Below are 15,105 nucleotides of genomic sequence, written 5' to 3' on the forward strand. Positions count from 1 at the left end.
CCTACGAACAGATACCGAGTTACATCTATTACAGGCACTTCGGCTGTTTTGATTCATTTAAATTACTCGTATGAGAATCCAACTATGTGTGGACAGCACACTACTAATCCAGACAATCTACGAAAGCATTACTCACCAGAATTCCTGCTTGACTTGGTCTTGGTCAACACTGCGCGATATACGTTGGGGCTGTGGCGATTCATTCAACTCGATTTTTACCGGAACAACAGGCGCTGCTCGCAAGACAACGACGGAAAATAGAGAGCCGCTATAAAGTCCGCTAATTTGCACATTACAGCACTACAAAGCGATATATGAACACATCGTAAACAGCAACCACTCGCTCACACCAACGCGTTGCTCACACACACAAGAAACGAGGTACCCAACGTTGCTAGACACCATCCGAGCTCCGAAGTGAGAGTAGCAAAACAACAAGATATCAAAACACGAAAGGAAGAGTATTGATCCCCCCTCCTTCTATAGCATGCAAAACGTGATTTGCGCTGAGATGAACATATATGTTCATGACGCGAGTAATTTTCACTTTTCACTGATCCAAAGGAGGTCACGTGGGATTGCTCGACGCTTGCGAAATCAACAATGAAAATGGCGAAACGAAACTTGTGAATCGTGCATTTGCTCTTCATGGTAGCTGCCAAAAAATCGAATCAAACTTATGGGTCACTGGATTACAGGTATGTTGGCATCTTTTTCATTCCTGCATATCATTACACTATACGTGAATACATGGTGTCATGTCATGGGTGTCATGTCTCACGATGCTGGGGAAGTAGTTGCAAGGGGAAGTGTGCATGGTTCTAGACTTTTAATTTTTGATCGCGTAATCGAAATATCGGCACCTCTCGCATTGTGGCTTGCATGTGACCAACCAAGTGCTGTTCCCTTACTAGCGCTTCCTACAAATGACAAAACGAAACATGTGGGAATGTATATTTTTGATTACTCATATGTAACAAGAAAATGTATCGTTTTCAGGTTGCTGCCACTACTCCATGTGCCCGCAATTGTCTTGCGTGTATGATTACACTAACGGCGTCGCCCACCACGGCGGAAGTGTTTTGCGTACACGCGTTTCAGCATGAAGCCTGCAGGTAACATCTGATGTTTACCCTTCGGATATTCTGAATTTACATATTGTAGCTTAGAGGAATTCCGAATGCCCAGAGTGACACACACTTTTAACATTGTGACATCAGTGCAGTGGCATAAGCTCTAATGTGGTGCCCCACGAAAATGAACAAGGGGTAGTGGTTTATCCAGAATCCCAAGCACGAGAAGGGTGTTCGAAAAAATTGTTGGAATAGTTACGTCATTACAGCTTAACATATCATTACAGACGTATCTGAAGCTTAAATCGCAAGGGCACCCCCTGTAGGGGGTGCACAGGCAAAAAAGTTAGGGGGGGTCTGGATAAAGCACTGACGAGGGGGACTCCTCCACCCCATGTCAAGCCTCATAAAACACCTCCTGAAATAGTTTCCTGGCTATGCAGCTGCATTATTATGACGTAATTGTCATTGTTGTCCATAATTCTTGAATATGTTTCGAATATATGAAAAAAAAAGTCTGCTTGACAGCATATGTCTTATAGTCATCATCAAACAAGAGCATATGTCATTTTGTTCAGTGGCTTATGTACTTTTTTGTAAATTTCAGGTGGACGTAAATTGTAGAAGGCAGCTAGTGGGGGAGAAGATCATGGTCATAGGTCATGTGACTCCTGGAGCTCCCAGTGGGCTCCCTTGTGGAGTACTTTTCAGAACACACACACACACAGTTTGCTCACAGAACCAACGAGTAGGATGTTGCTTGAATACTGAGAGAAAATGGCGTAACACATACAAATATCGTGTGACACATATGACAATAAAAACATTTTTCACGAGGGATGCATGAAACACTGTCGCAATATTGTGTGCATGAACCATTGTGTGTGACACAAGCCGTGGGGGCACACCGCCTCGGAAACATTTTGGGAAGCATAAAACACAGTATATACAGAGCTACTATGGTGGATGCTTCTTTTTTCTTTTTGGCCGTTATGAGACATCTTCGGCCGTAATGATACTACCTTCGGCCGTATTGAGACTTTGGCCGTAACGAGACACTTGGGGATTAAAGGATTTTTCGGCCGTAATGAGACTTCGGCCGTAATGAGACTCGGGCCGTAATGAGATGTTACCAGTGAGAAACCTCGGGTACATTCTGTGAATTGGAGCTCCGTTTATGTGTGCTGCTCTGGTTAAGTTTGCAAAAGGAATATTTACTTATTATAATTACGTACCTTATGGATAGTGCTCATCTTCATTGTATAGTGGTTAAATATTTCTGATGACAGTTGCGTGATTCGATTCTCCCCAAACCTTATTGGAACTGTGTGCCGTATGTTATGTTGATTAGAATTGTAGACTCCGCTAGCGCATCATGCATGTCCATCACTTGCATCGCGTCATTTGATAATAGATTCCTTTCAATATAGTATTGTCAACTGTCCAATCGTTTGAGAAAATATATACACTGTGCAATTTAATTCATAAAATAAGCTTTCGCAAAATATTAATGATCCTCTTTGTAAACAAAGATTGATGTAACATGCCTCTAAATTTCTATTATCGATTCTTCTACAATTCTTTCCTTCGGGTGTCGGTGTTGTATAGAGTGTGGTCGTGTAAAAATCTCTTTGATTGCCAGCGCTGATTCCATGCGAAGATCCTTGTACGTAGTGTCTCCTTAGCAATCTTGAATCTAGTCATAAGTTGTTTTCGTTGCGCTGTGTAGAATACATTACAATGATGACAAATAATACAATTATTATTTCAATTATACACTTGTTTATTTCGGTAAGTTACAGTTCTATTCCAAACTCCGAAGTTTTCGTTTGTCGTCTTGATTGATGAATTCCGAAGACATCAAGTAATTTATTCTGATTATTGGGCGCTTGAATCCAGCGTTGATTAACGCAGGTGATATGTTGTCGCCGTGTTTGTATTGCTTCAACAACTTGCACATTGTTGCGACGAACTTGCGCAGTCTCTTATTGATGTTTCCTTTCTTTGTATGAAGATTCTTGAATGGCGTACAAGAGAGTATTAGATGAAAATCGTCCGGTGGTCCACCGCAATTGATATGTTTGTTGATTTTCAATAAGTGATGATACATCAGACCTTGCGCGACAATATTGAACTTCTGTTCATTCGACATCATTGCGCAAACTGATAGAAGAAAATAAGTGTGTAGAGGCTCTAGTGGAATATATCATGTGATAAGATTTTTTATGTACTTTCCATTTCAACCGTTAGGTGTAATTTCAACAAATCCGTAATGAATCGTGCGATATAGACAGCTTGTATATGATAATTTGATCTGATCGCTTTCTTGATTAATACAATGCCCATTGCAATGATTACAATTACGTTTGGTCTAGTGTATTTCAATTCTTCGTTAGCAAACCTCAAAAACTCCACCATCAATCCCAGTGGTCCTTCCGATGATGACGTGCAAATATTTTTATAACTATTGTAGATTCGGCATACAAGTTCTCGCATCTTGAATTCCATAATTTGCACCATATCTCCGAATACGACCATGTCTAGGACGTATTGAAATGCATCGATAAATGAATCGTTTCGCGGCTCCTCCTTTTCGAAGCAACTTTTTATCAGGTCCTCCCATGATGTATGGTAACGAGTACAAAATCCGTCCATCTCTTCAATGTATAGCAATTGTCTGTTCTGTTTTGTAGTGCGCCTCGACATTTAATTAAATCATATTGGTGCTAATTTTATTTCTTAAAATTTTATTATCAGGTTCATAATGTTCCACCTGACGTTAGAATTATGCAAGTCAATTTACAAAAAAAAAAAAAAAAAAGATGTGATGTGTAATGAAAAAATGTGTGCTTTCAATGATTCTACGTACAAGACAGCGCTAGAGCCCCTGCTTCTATAACTTGACTTGCTGGAGCGATTTTATGATTGTCAACTATACATTGTGTACCAAGACCATTGTGGATTCCCCTACTCCCTGCTGCGTAACCTTAACGAAAGTGTACGGGAACTCAGCTTCCCTCTCTCACTTCGTTTCCACTAGTGGGTCCTGAATGAAAAAGACGTGCTTCTGTGATGTATATTTGCGCTGCGTGATTATGAAAAATGTTTGCCTAAATTACTGCTTTTGACTTTGTTTCAGATGATCAGTCGATTGATATTAATAAAAATATTCTACTAGTTGGGAATGTATTTTTTAGCTGTGTGCGTTGATTTTCGCTATAGCAAACACAATAATTTACATTTCATATGAGTTGTTTGTGGCTTCTGCGTGTAGAAATTACTGTTGCAAAGTTATCATAAAAAAAGATGTTATTAAATTTGTTTCTCGTTTTCGAATTAGTATTGTTTCTATCACTGAATAAACTTGACTTTCACTCGATTGATATTATGTGAGTTGAGAATAATGAATGCCTAATAGTTGTGTCTGATCTGAAACACATTAAATGGAACGTTTCTCGTTTTGGTTGAGTATTGTTTGCGCCGATAATATTTGCTCGTTTGCTCAGATAATGTTTCTCTAAAATCAGTTTGCACTGACATAAAGTCTATTCTTAGATTTTTTTTGCGTGCTATTGTTTTTTATAGAATTCTTATTGTGTTCTTGAGAGTCGAATAATTCCAATGTCTATTTGCGATCTGTAAAAATTTCGTCTCTGTACACCGGTCCTAAGAATATTTCCTTTTGGATGAAAGAATGTGAAAAAGAGAGAGGATTTCCCCACCCCACAGATTGACAACAGGTTCTTCGCTTTGGGCTGTATAGAGGAAGAGAGTGACCCCACCGGGCTGCATAGAGGGAGAGAGTGACCCCACCGGGTCTCGAGTCTGGTTGTACTGTGTAAAGCATAGCTGTGCTGTGTGTTTGGATAGTTCTGTCAAGGGAATGTTTATAGTGCCTGAGTAGGATGAAAATTCTATATTGTTAGCTCGCAAGGTTGATTTTATGATAGTTCAAAAGATATATTATTTCAATTTCAAATTGTAATGTTTGATAGTTTGTTTCGCTATTATGTTCCTTCTTTTTCAATTATTTTCCTGCATGTGTCTGTTGTTTACCGTTGGTAGATGCACCGTTTAGAGTGTTTCTCTACTATTCATCCGTGCATGTTTCTTGTTTTGTTAGATTGTTCTTCAGCTATTTATCCTTTGTGTACCTCTTGTTTACGTGTTGGATTTTGGCTCTCTATTAGCTGTTGATCTTGTTTCAGTAATAATTTCCTGTCTGTTGTTTACACTTTGGCAGATGCGCCGTTTAGAGTGTTTCTCTGCTATTCAGCGTTAGCTCTGTGCTGTATTAAATTATTCATCATGTGCCGTTCAAAGTGTTTCTCTGCTATTCATCCGTGCATGTTGATCGTTTTGATAGATTCTTTTTCATTTATTTTCCTGCATGTGTCTGTTGTTTACATGTTGGATTGTGTATTGTTTTGGCTCTATATTGATGGTTTTGTTTCTCATTATTTCCGTATGTCTATGCTGTTTACTTAATAAGCAAATGATTAATTGTGTAATGTTGGAATAATCTTCCCAATTGCGCTCGAAAATGTTCATAACTGTCAGGTGAACGCCTCCCGTCTTCAACAAATCAGGGCAGATATTATTAGAGCTGATTGTTGGCTAGGAGCGTGCTATGCGATGAAGTTCATTTTTTAATATATTTTCTGTGTTGAATTCATAAAACAAAGTAAGGTTTGTAGTGTCTCTTAGAATGAAAATTGTAGGGGTTCGACTAGATTAAGTCACGAGGATGATTTCATGATAGTCAAAAATTATAGATTATTCTCCTCCTCTGTTGTTTTTGATTAAGAATATCTTCTTTGTAGTGTTATAGATTTGATTTCCTCTTGTGTTCGTGTCCCATGGTCTTCCAGGTTCTCTGCTGTCCACATACATATATCGGCACTTGTAATTAAAGCTCCAGTATGGTGGTCACGTATAATAATGTTCGACTTTTTATAATAAAACTTTTAATTTTGATTGTAATGGCTAAGCGGTCTGGGGTAGCCAGTGTGACTTCGTCGCAACTTACGCCCCCATTTATTTACTTGTTCACATCATATCACATCATATCACAGGCCGTGATTCCGAGTAATCCTGTAGTGGCTACGTTACTAGATACATAGTATGGTAAATCCAACCCAAGGAAACAGATTGATTGCAACGCCGTGCACCGTGCGAGACTCGCTTGACTCCCGCCAAGAGCGGGTGATGTTTCATTCGAGGGGACAAACCCGTTCGACATCGCGTGGAGTAGACAACTGACCCACATCCGTCGTGGGGCAATATTTGCTCTCTCAGTGAAATTCACCATACGAACCCCAACAACACAGAATATCATCTGGATGTAAGCCTAACGGATTCGTATATCCGATGGCTATCACTCAGATGTCCATCGGACGTGCGAGTTCGTTGGGACATTATTTGTACATCCAGAGGATATATGGTGTTGTTGGGGAAGTGGTTGGACCTAAATATGTTAGAGGTTGTATGGTCCTAAATTAAGTTTTTCGAACGTGAAACAGCGAGAAGGACGCAAACACGTGAAAGGGGACTAAAGGAGCATGGAAAGAATCGAAAAACAAATGTAAGGAGGAGTAAAAGTGTGGACCAGAAGACCTGGGAGAGAAATTCGCACAAAAAGCATGACAGCAGCGCGCAATCCTAGTGAACTTTCAATCTCCGGGGTCAGGAAAGCTCCTTTCATCGACTGCCAGTCTTTGACGTCATGTCAGCCAACCAATAGTGAGGAGCGCGCCTTGTTTTTTCTTCCTTTCTTTCTCTCTTTTTGCCGTTGCATTTCGCGTCACTTCTCCCGCGTCTCGACTGGTCGTTCTCATTAGCAGACGATTGTCGCCAGCCAATAAAACGCGCTGACTGACTTGATGTCACCACGCGCCAGGATTAGCCCGGGCGAGATTACCCCCGCTGTGCGCATTCTTGTAGATTAATTTTCTCAGGAAATTTGCGCTTTCTGAAGGATGTACCTTGCGTGACGATTCCTGAAAGCAGTATGTTCATATAAAGCGGGGGGAAAATGTTCCAAGTGCCTTCCATAATCCTAGCCAGATATGTCTGTAGCAACCATCTTCTTGTTGAATGGCAATTCGTATTTAATCCTGTTTCCGCCATCTTTGTTTCTGTTTTGTTTTTGTCTTTTTTGCTTGTTTTTTTTTGCGATAGGAAAGATTGGAGCACTTGCGCAGAAGAATCAAAATGTACCACACATTCTTGTAACGGAGGGACGCGCCGACGATGTTTGTCTGTCTTTCCGATTGGGTTAGCTTGAACTCCTACACAATTACTGCTTGGCTCGCCGGCAAATTGCCAATCTTGCCAATATTGCCAACGGAGCTCATGTTGACGCTCTAGTTCCTTACCTCTTATGGTGGTCAAGTTGTGAATGAATCATTCACCGCGCTACCTGGGAGAGGCAACCTCACTACCTATTAAATATAGAAGTAGCAGTATAGGAGCCATGGAGTCGTCAGCGTGTTGGTTGCCGGTATACACGGTATCGATTTGTTTTCACACTGGTAACTCTAGAGGGCATATCTGAACATTTTGCTTTTGTTTAAGCAAACGACTGGACAAACGACTCATATGTAATGATATTAAAAAATAAGAAACGCGAATCACTTATACACGTATCTATCTCATTTTATGACGCCTTGATATCTTCTTTCCTGTACGTACAAATTCGTGGTGCCAGTGTTCATCACTACTTTCTACGCAAAGGTTACTGCGCAGATTAGCTCAACGAATAACTAGCCTTCCTTGAGCATAAAGGGATTACACAGGCGAGGTGGTGTAAACATGGGATAGGCTACCTATGCATAGCGTCCATTCCTCCTTTAAGGAAAAATAGCGCATTTTGTGCACGTTTGAAATGAGTTAGAATACAGGTAACGCTTCGAATTGCGCAATTTTCTTGCACAAAGCAGTTTCTCGCGTTTCCAGGCATTAAAATAAAGTGTAGATTAAAATGGGCCAAGACGCGTGGCAGTAGCCTGGGTCATCGACACTACGAAAGTGCGTTGCTGCTTATCGTGGGCGAAGCGGTTGCTGAAAAGTCAGCCCATTAGTGTGCACTGAAGTTACACGGTGTCTTATAATTATAAAACACGCCGAATGGTAACTTAAATTGCGGTGCGTGAATCGGCAATTAGGACCAATGCAACTTTCAAGCCTCGCCGACGCGCGGTAATGATTCAGGGACGACAATGTCGAATGCCTGAGTTTTTTTAATCGATAGCATTTTAGCCCGGGTGTAGGGCACGAGAAGGGACGACACACACACAACACACTGAACTGACAACCAAGTGTTTATTTTCCACGACAGCCTCAGTTTATTCGTCTCTGTATGAACGGTAGAGTGCGTTGAAGAAAATGTATCGGAATGTAACTTGTACATGTGTGTCCGTTTCTTTCCTAACGAGGTCTTGCCCAGTGCCGTTGTCGCGGGAGGCCAAAAGGTCGAACTATAAAGCGATGGACAAGCCTAACTCATGTGGCTGACAGCTCTTTGCCCATGATAGCGTGAGAGCGAAAAAGAATTTGCGCTGTTGAATTTCGTGTATTTCCCTTACATTTTGCAGCGTTTCACTTTTGTTGTGCATTAAATGAGAATTATAGATAGAATCATTCGAGCTTTGACATGAACAATGCTACCGCAGCAGAATAAATTAGCAGTCACATATGTGTCGCTAAAGATATTACTCTTGGGATTAATGCTGGCTATTGTGCTGTTTTCAGACTGTAATAATAATAATAATAATAATTTAAACGGGGCCCATCATCAACCGTGAGGTCTACCGTATGGTGCACCAACAAGGTCAATGGCAGTTCTAACATGGTAGAAGCAATACAACCCAAAACAAATATATAGGAAAACAAAAGCAAAACAAAACATCAAGAATATAAAGCAAACATCGGGAATGTGTAGGGATGTGAACGAAGTCAAAAGTGTTAATGTGATTGCGCATTAATGTCTGTGCTTCCAGTATGGGGAGGGCGCGACCTACTACTATTCGCCTCGAGATCGAACAGTGTCGCCACAGTGCGGCTGCTCCGTGAACTTCCCTTAGTGGGGATGCGCTGCTTGAGCCGGTGCTTGCGCTGTGGTCATCGTGCACGAAAACGTGCTTGGAAGGCACAGTTTCTGAACATTTGAGCTTTCAAAATCGCTTCAAAATGAGTGAAAATGACTTCGTGAAGAACTTTTTGAACTTGTCTACATCCCAGCACAAGCGTGCGTAGCAGGTAAGAAAACTACAGAACGTGCATATGTTCCAGTATGGGGATTCCAGTCGGCCTTTGTCATTTTTGTCACTGCGGTTCTCTGTGTCAAACAAAATATAATAAGAGCTAAGGTCAGTGTTCAATGCGGTAACAGTTTTTTTTTCTCATCAGTATAACGTTGTTTCACTTATTTATAGAATGATTTCTGTGCTAGCGGTTCGATCTTACTTCTTAAAATCCAGTTATTATATTCTACGCGCGCTAAACACAAGTTGTATCGAATGTATGAATATATGGAATGCGAGGAATATATCAATGCATGAATATATGTATGACATGGGTGTTTTTAAATGTGTGAGTTTCCAGCTTTCATCTCATTTGATCTGACCGCATGACAGGCTTGACTTTTGTCTGTACCATGATAGGCAAGCCTGAGCGATGGGCAAGACACGTAAACAAACACAAACACGAAGTTTACGTGTCTTGCCCATCGCTCAGGCTTGCCTATCATGGAATTTATCCACCAGCTAGCCTGCTTTACGCCATTCTGTCAATACACACCTGTACGTACGGCAGTCGCCTATGGGAGAGCCGGGTCATGGGTTAGCTACACTAGTGGCCGCTACAAGCGCCAAGCCTTATTAGGGAGCAGAAATGACATGAACGTTTTTATCATCATCGCCACCGTCGTTCGTCTGCTGCTTACTCTACGCGCTCTACCCTCTTCTTCGCCGTCAACGTGCCTACGGCGGTTGTGGTGGTAACGAAAACTGGCTTGCCGTTGGTGGTCCCACTTATGTGGGCAGCGTCACGACTGTAGCCAGGGTGAGATGAGATGATGTGATAACAGATGAAGGAATGATGACGGCCGAAAGTTAAGATCGAGGGCAGTCGCTGCCAGAATTAGTGAGAAGTCCGAGCCTACGGCTCACCATGCACTGCCGTGGTCAGGATCACGTGCTATAGGATCCGTGGTGGTTGTGATCACGAATAGTGCTATAGCGCCAAATTCCATAGCGAAGCGGTGACCGCGAGAACTACCCCGGAGCTGGTAAGTAGCTCCCGGCGGGGGAGTGGGGGAGTGGTCCTTCACGGTCATCCTGCCTGTGGCGCAAGTTGGCCTCGGAACTTCTCTGGCCGCCTTGGTGTGTTGACTAGAGCGCGTTTTCTCCGTACGGTAGGACACCTGACCGACATTCAGAGAGGAGCGGGCCCGTTTCCCGCCATACCGGAACTCGCTTTCCTTGGCACGCGGAAATCTTTAGGAACATTCAGCGGGCCATGTCCAGTTATGTACATCAAAACTATGAACCACCTCCCGTGGCATAGCGGTCAGGATGATCGCTTTCCACGCCGAGACTGGGAGGTGACACGGGTTCGAATCCCGGCACCGGCTGTGTTGTCTGAGGGTTTCCCTGGGTTTTCCGAAGACTTTCCAGGCGAATGTCGGCACTGTTCCCCTGAAGCAGACATGTACAAAATGCTGCGCAAAAATATTTTAAGTAAGGTACTAAATACTCCGCATAAAAGGTATTTAAAATAGAGTATACAAAATACTCAAATCTGAAAGTAATTTGAGTAGAGCACTAAATCATCTGCGAAGTATTTTACTCTTTAAAGTACTTTAGTATCAGCAGTAAGTGAAACGCGTATCCTGAACGTGGCCGTGCAAATGAAAGAAATAAACTTCATCCGCATTACTTAAGTTTGCAACCTTTTATTTGCAAGGGCTTGATCTTACGTAATGTTTGGTGAACTTTCGTAAACTCAAGTAAACTTTGGTGGTATGTTCTGACCCAAAACTTCATAATCCCTCCTGTATGTCAGCTCGGGTCTTTCAACTTCTGGCGCACGTTTATTGCTTTGGTGACCAAGGAAATAAATGCCGGGATTCCTTTGTACCTAAATCCCCTGGGGATTCACCTGGCGATATGAATAGGAACCGTTCTCTGACGAAGGTGTCGGGCTATTGGCAATTAAGCAAGGCAAAACGTGAGACCAGCCTATTGCACAGAAGGATAAATGACAGATGCAGGAATCCCCCCCCCCAAAAAAAAAAAGGTTTACGTTCCATCACTGTCCTGCGATACTTCGATACAGGGACCGTGGTTCCAGTGAGCTGAAAACCTGGACACAGCGGGGAAGTGTGCTGGATACGAGGGCGGAGAAGGACAGCATTTTGAGTACTGAGTAGTAAATACTGAAAAAAGTATTTTAAATGTACTTTAAAAATACTTGTCGCAAAAAGTATTCAGTAGAGTACCAAAATACCGAAATAGTATTTAAAATACTGTATTTTGAGTACGCACTCAAGATTCGTACAAGTCTGCCCTGAAGTCGGCCCAGGACGCATACTAACCCCTCTGTCCTCCACTCCTTCCTACTGTCCTCTCTCCATCTGTCCACGTCTGTGAATAAATAAAGGTACCGTGATGTTACACGCAAGGTTTGTCTGCGCCAGACATGTACAAGATACTCAAAAATGTATTTAAGATAAGATAATAAATACTAACGTTAGAAAGTAATTAAGATAGAGTATAAATACATGAAAATTAAAGTAATTAAGATAGAGTACAAAATACCTCAAAAAGTATTTGAAATACAATTAAGATACTATTTATCCTTGAATGCAAAAAGTCACCGGTCATGGGTCAGTGCGGCAAGTCGCCGCTATGACGCATGAATCACCTAGACCCCGCGCACTACGCTAGCCGCCGCTGTGTGATAGGAGTCATCTAAACACAAGTCCGAAAAAGATGACAAGAGATACCACATAACTCCACTAAGTATATGTGACGCAGAACAAAGCAAACTTCTAGAGGTCCCTGCTCGGCGAGGTCAGAATTCGACGTCACCACATATAATAGAACCCTCACTGCCCAAGGATTAGTACACATGGGGCAAGATCTCTAAATTGAGACTTCCAAGAAGGGCCTATGTCCGGGTCTAGAGTTGCTATCCGGGTCAAGTCTGAGGGACTCAGGTAATTTCCACTGAACAAGGAAGATAATGGAAAGACAAGACACAGAAAGTTTGACAGGGAGATCCAGAATATGTAATTAGAGTATTGAAAAATACCATAAAATGTATTTTAAATAGAGTACAAATACACAAAACAAAAAGTATTGAGTAGATTACCAAAATACCGCAAATTGTATTTAAAATAGAGTATTTTAAATACAATACTCCAAATACGTACAAGTCTGGTCTGCGCAGTGTGGCGGCATGTTGCACGTGCCGCAGAGTAGGACTGCGGATAATTTGGACCACCCGGGGGTCTTTTGACGTGCGCCGGAAATCTCCGACACACGGTGCTGGAAGCAATGCTGTCTGTGAGAAGTTCCTCAAAGATGATGAGTAGTTACCACGCGCGTGACAAATGTGCGTTATTGACTTCCTTCCGAGAGCGCGATTGCGACGCTCGCAGAGGACACTAATGGGAGTTCCCACCGATTTCCTATGTCAACTGAGAGTACTAATGCACTGAACGTAGTCTCCCTAAATGCTTAACATGTGCGTAGCCGTATCCGTTTCGTAGCTTTACGACACACTTAAACAAGATACCCAGCGCATGTGTGTTGATGCAACACACATGCGCTGGATAGCTCGCTTGTATGGGCAGCTCGCCATTATGCAAAAATTTTAATTTTTGAAGGGCCGTGACCGTGTGCCGCTGAAGGTGAGCCCGGCAACGTCAGCTGTGGAAAGGACGCGCACGAGCGTTTTGAACAACAGGTCATCAGTGGGCAGTGGGCAAACAACGGGCAATCTGGGCTCCAGAACCTCGTCGTCAGGCATGCAGCCTTTAGTCCCGCAGCCCATCCAGTTGTATTCTGAAAAAATAAATTGTATTGAATTGAATCAACATGCGTAGCATATTAATCGCATTGAAAGTAATGTCATTAGATCACTATTACATCAGTGAATTGCGGTTGCTCATGCAAGGGGTAAGCTGTGATTTAAAGAAATGGTGGTATCGAAATAGTCAGATCAGGAGGACTTGTCAAAGGAGACGGGTGGCACATCTTTAAAGGATCAGCCGTATCCGTTTTAGTTGATTTCGAAACTATGGTTAGTCCTCGTTGACCACTGATCACGCAACCCTCCCTCCACAAGTCTTTACAGCCTCGTTACGAATGCACAACTAATAACTCAGATCGTGACGCCAAGCACTACAACTTGTTAATATACGGAGCAGAGAGGGTCGTCGTCTTAGATCGGTTCAAACACACATAAACCAGAAACACAGCAACATTCGCTTCTGCATTGAGAACAGTATGCCAGCAAGGTGGATGTGTACCTCTTCTTTCATAATGATGCCTCAGATGCGGTCCGAAGACCTACCTAGTTCTCGTCGTCTGATCTACACTCATGTTATTAGCAAGTTCCTATAGAAGATACCGGTATCGAATAGACGGCTGTCTCTCAGCTCGATGGCTTGTACGAGTTCTTAGTTATGCCGTTCGGGCTCTGCACCGGCCAAGCCACATTCGAACGCATGATCGACACCGCGCTTTTCGGGCCTGAGGTGGTGTATGTGCCTGTCTTACCTGGATGACATCGTGTACTCCTTGCCCCCTTCCAACCACAGTGACTTAACACAGTTGACTGTTCACTCGCTCCGAGCATACAACTCAATTTTAAAGAATGCCATTCCAAGTGCTGGCCAATCAAAATACCTTGGTCACCTTACTTTCCAAAAAGTCATCCCATCGCACCTTGATAAATTTCCCAAAACGTGTTCGCATATTCGTCAATTTATCTGTGGCTTTGCTGATCGTGCTGCCTCCGCGAATAGCCGTGCTTTCAAAGTGTTCTCAATTCGTCCGCTGAACCGTGTCTTGAATCTTCAGAAGGCTACTCTTTCGGTACCGATACTTTTTCGTTCCCCTCAAACACCGGCGTATTAGTATTGCACAACGGACGCCGAACGCGCTTGTGGAACATGCAACGCTTGCTAGTCGTGCAATAACGACAGCCTTGTGCATCTACTCAACCGAGGGGAAGTGTTTAGATAATAGTCTTGCGATTGGCCAATGACGTAACCCAGGTCTTTAGGTCAACTAACAATTGTTATTATCTAAGTCCCAGAACGCAAACTCAGCCCATCGCACGAATAAGAGCCGTGCGCACGTCCCAGTGTTCTTGTTAACGCGCAGTCAAGTGCGGAGCATCCAAACACTAACAGTCCTTCCCTATAGGACATTTCTACGCCGTAGAAGTCTGGAATTCTCTTTGCTCACTCTGACCTGCGCTCTGTAGGCGCAGCGCCTTCAGCACATCCTATGTAAGTACCGTCTGCAGGAACTTCTGGTGATCCCTGGGTCGGCATCGGTAATGACAACCAATCATAGTTTGATTGGTCGACCCTTATGGCGGGTGACTGACGTCTTCGCATGTGACATGCGTGCGCTTTCTGGAATTGCAGCCAAAAATTGCAGTCGGGTTGAATGTCTGTCCGCTAGCAGTTCTCAACTGAGCACAGAGTTATCACCCCTCCGTTTCGTAGAGCTCACATTCTGCTAGGACGTGCTCAATGTTCGCTACGACGCCACATATGGCAGCTGTCACAGTATCCGATCCGGGAATTGGGGAGTGAAGGATACATTGAGACGGAGCCTGTGCACAGGGACGTAAAATAGCGTAAAATACAGATATTAAACACCGTTTGGTAGTACGTATTCTTATTAATCTGATCGACAGTGCGCTGAGGCTCCTTTTTAACGTCGATGGATGTTCGGCGACGTGCATGAAGCCCCCATGGCTGGCTCCGTAGGTGCTTCTCCGGCGACTT

General features: G+C 43.0%; 1 long non-coding RNA gene across 1 annotated transcript; it reads left to right on the top strand.

The window, feature by feature from the left end:
• The first annotated feature begins 965 nt into the window (after positions 1-965).
• Positions 966-1,913, top strand: LOC135383836 (uncharacterized). Its single transcript, XR_010420096.1, has 2 exons — positions 966-1,115; positions 1,681-1,913. It is a non-coding gene; the product is annotated as an uncharacterized LOC135383836 (long non-coding RNA).
• The last annotated feature ends 13,192 nt before the right edge of the window (positions 1,914-15,105 follow it).

This window comes from Ornithodoros turicata, chromosome 2 (assembly GCF_037126465.1).
Source record: "Ornithodoros turicata isolate Travis chromosome 2, ASM3712646v1, whole genome shotgun sequence".
NCBI lineage: Eukaryota > Metazoa > Arthropoda > Arachnida > Ixodida > Argasidae > Ornithodoros > Ornithodoros turicata.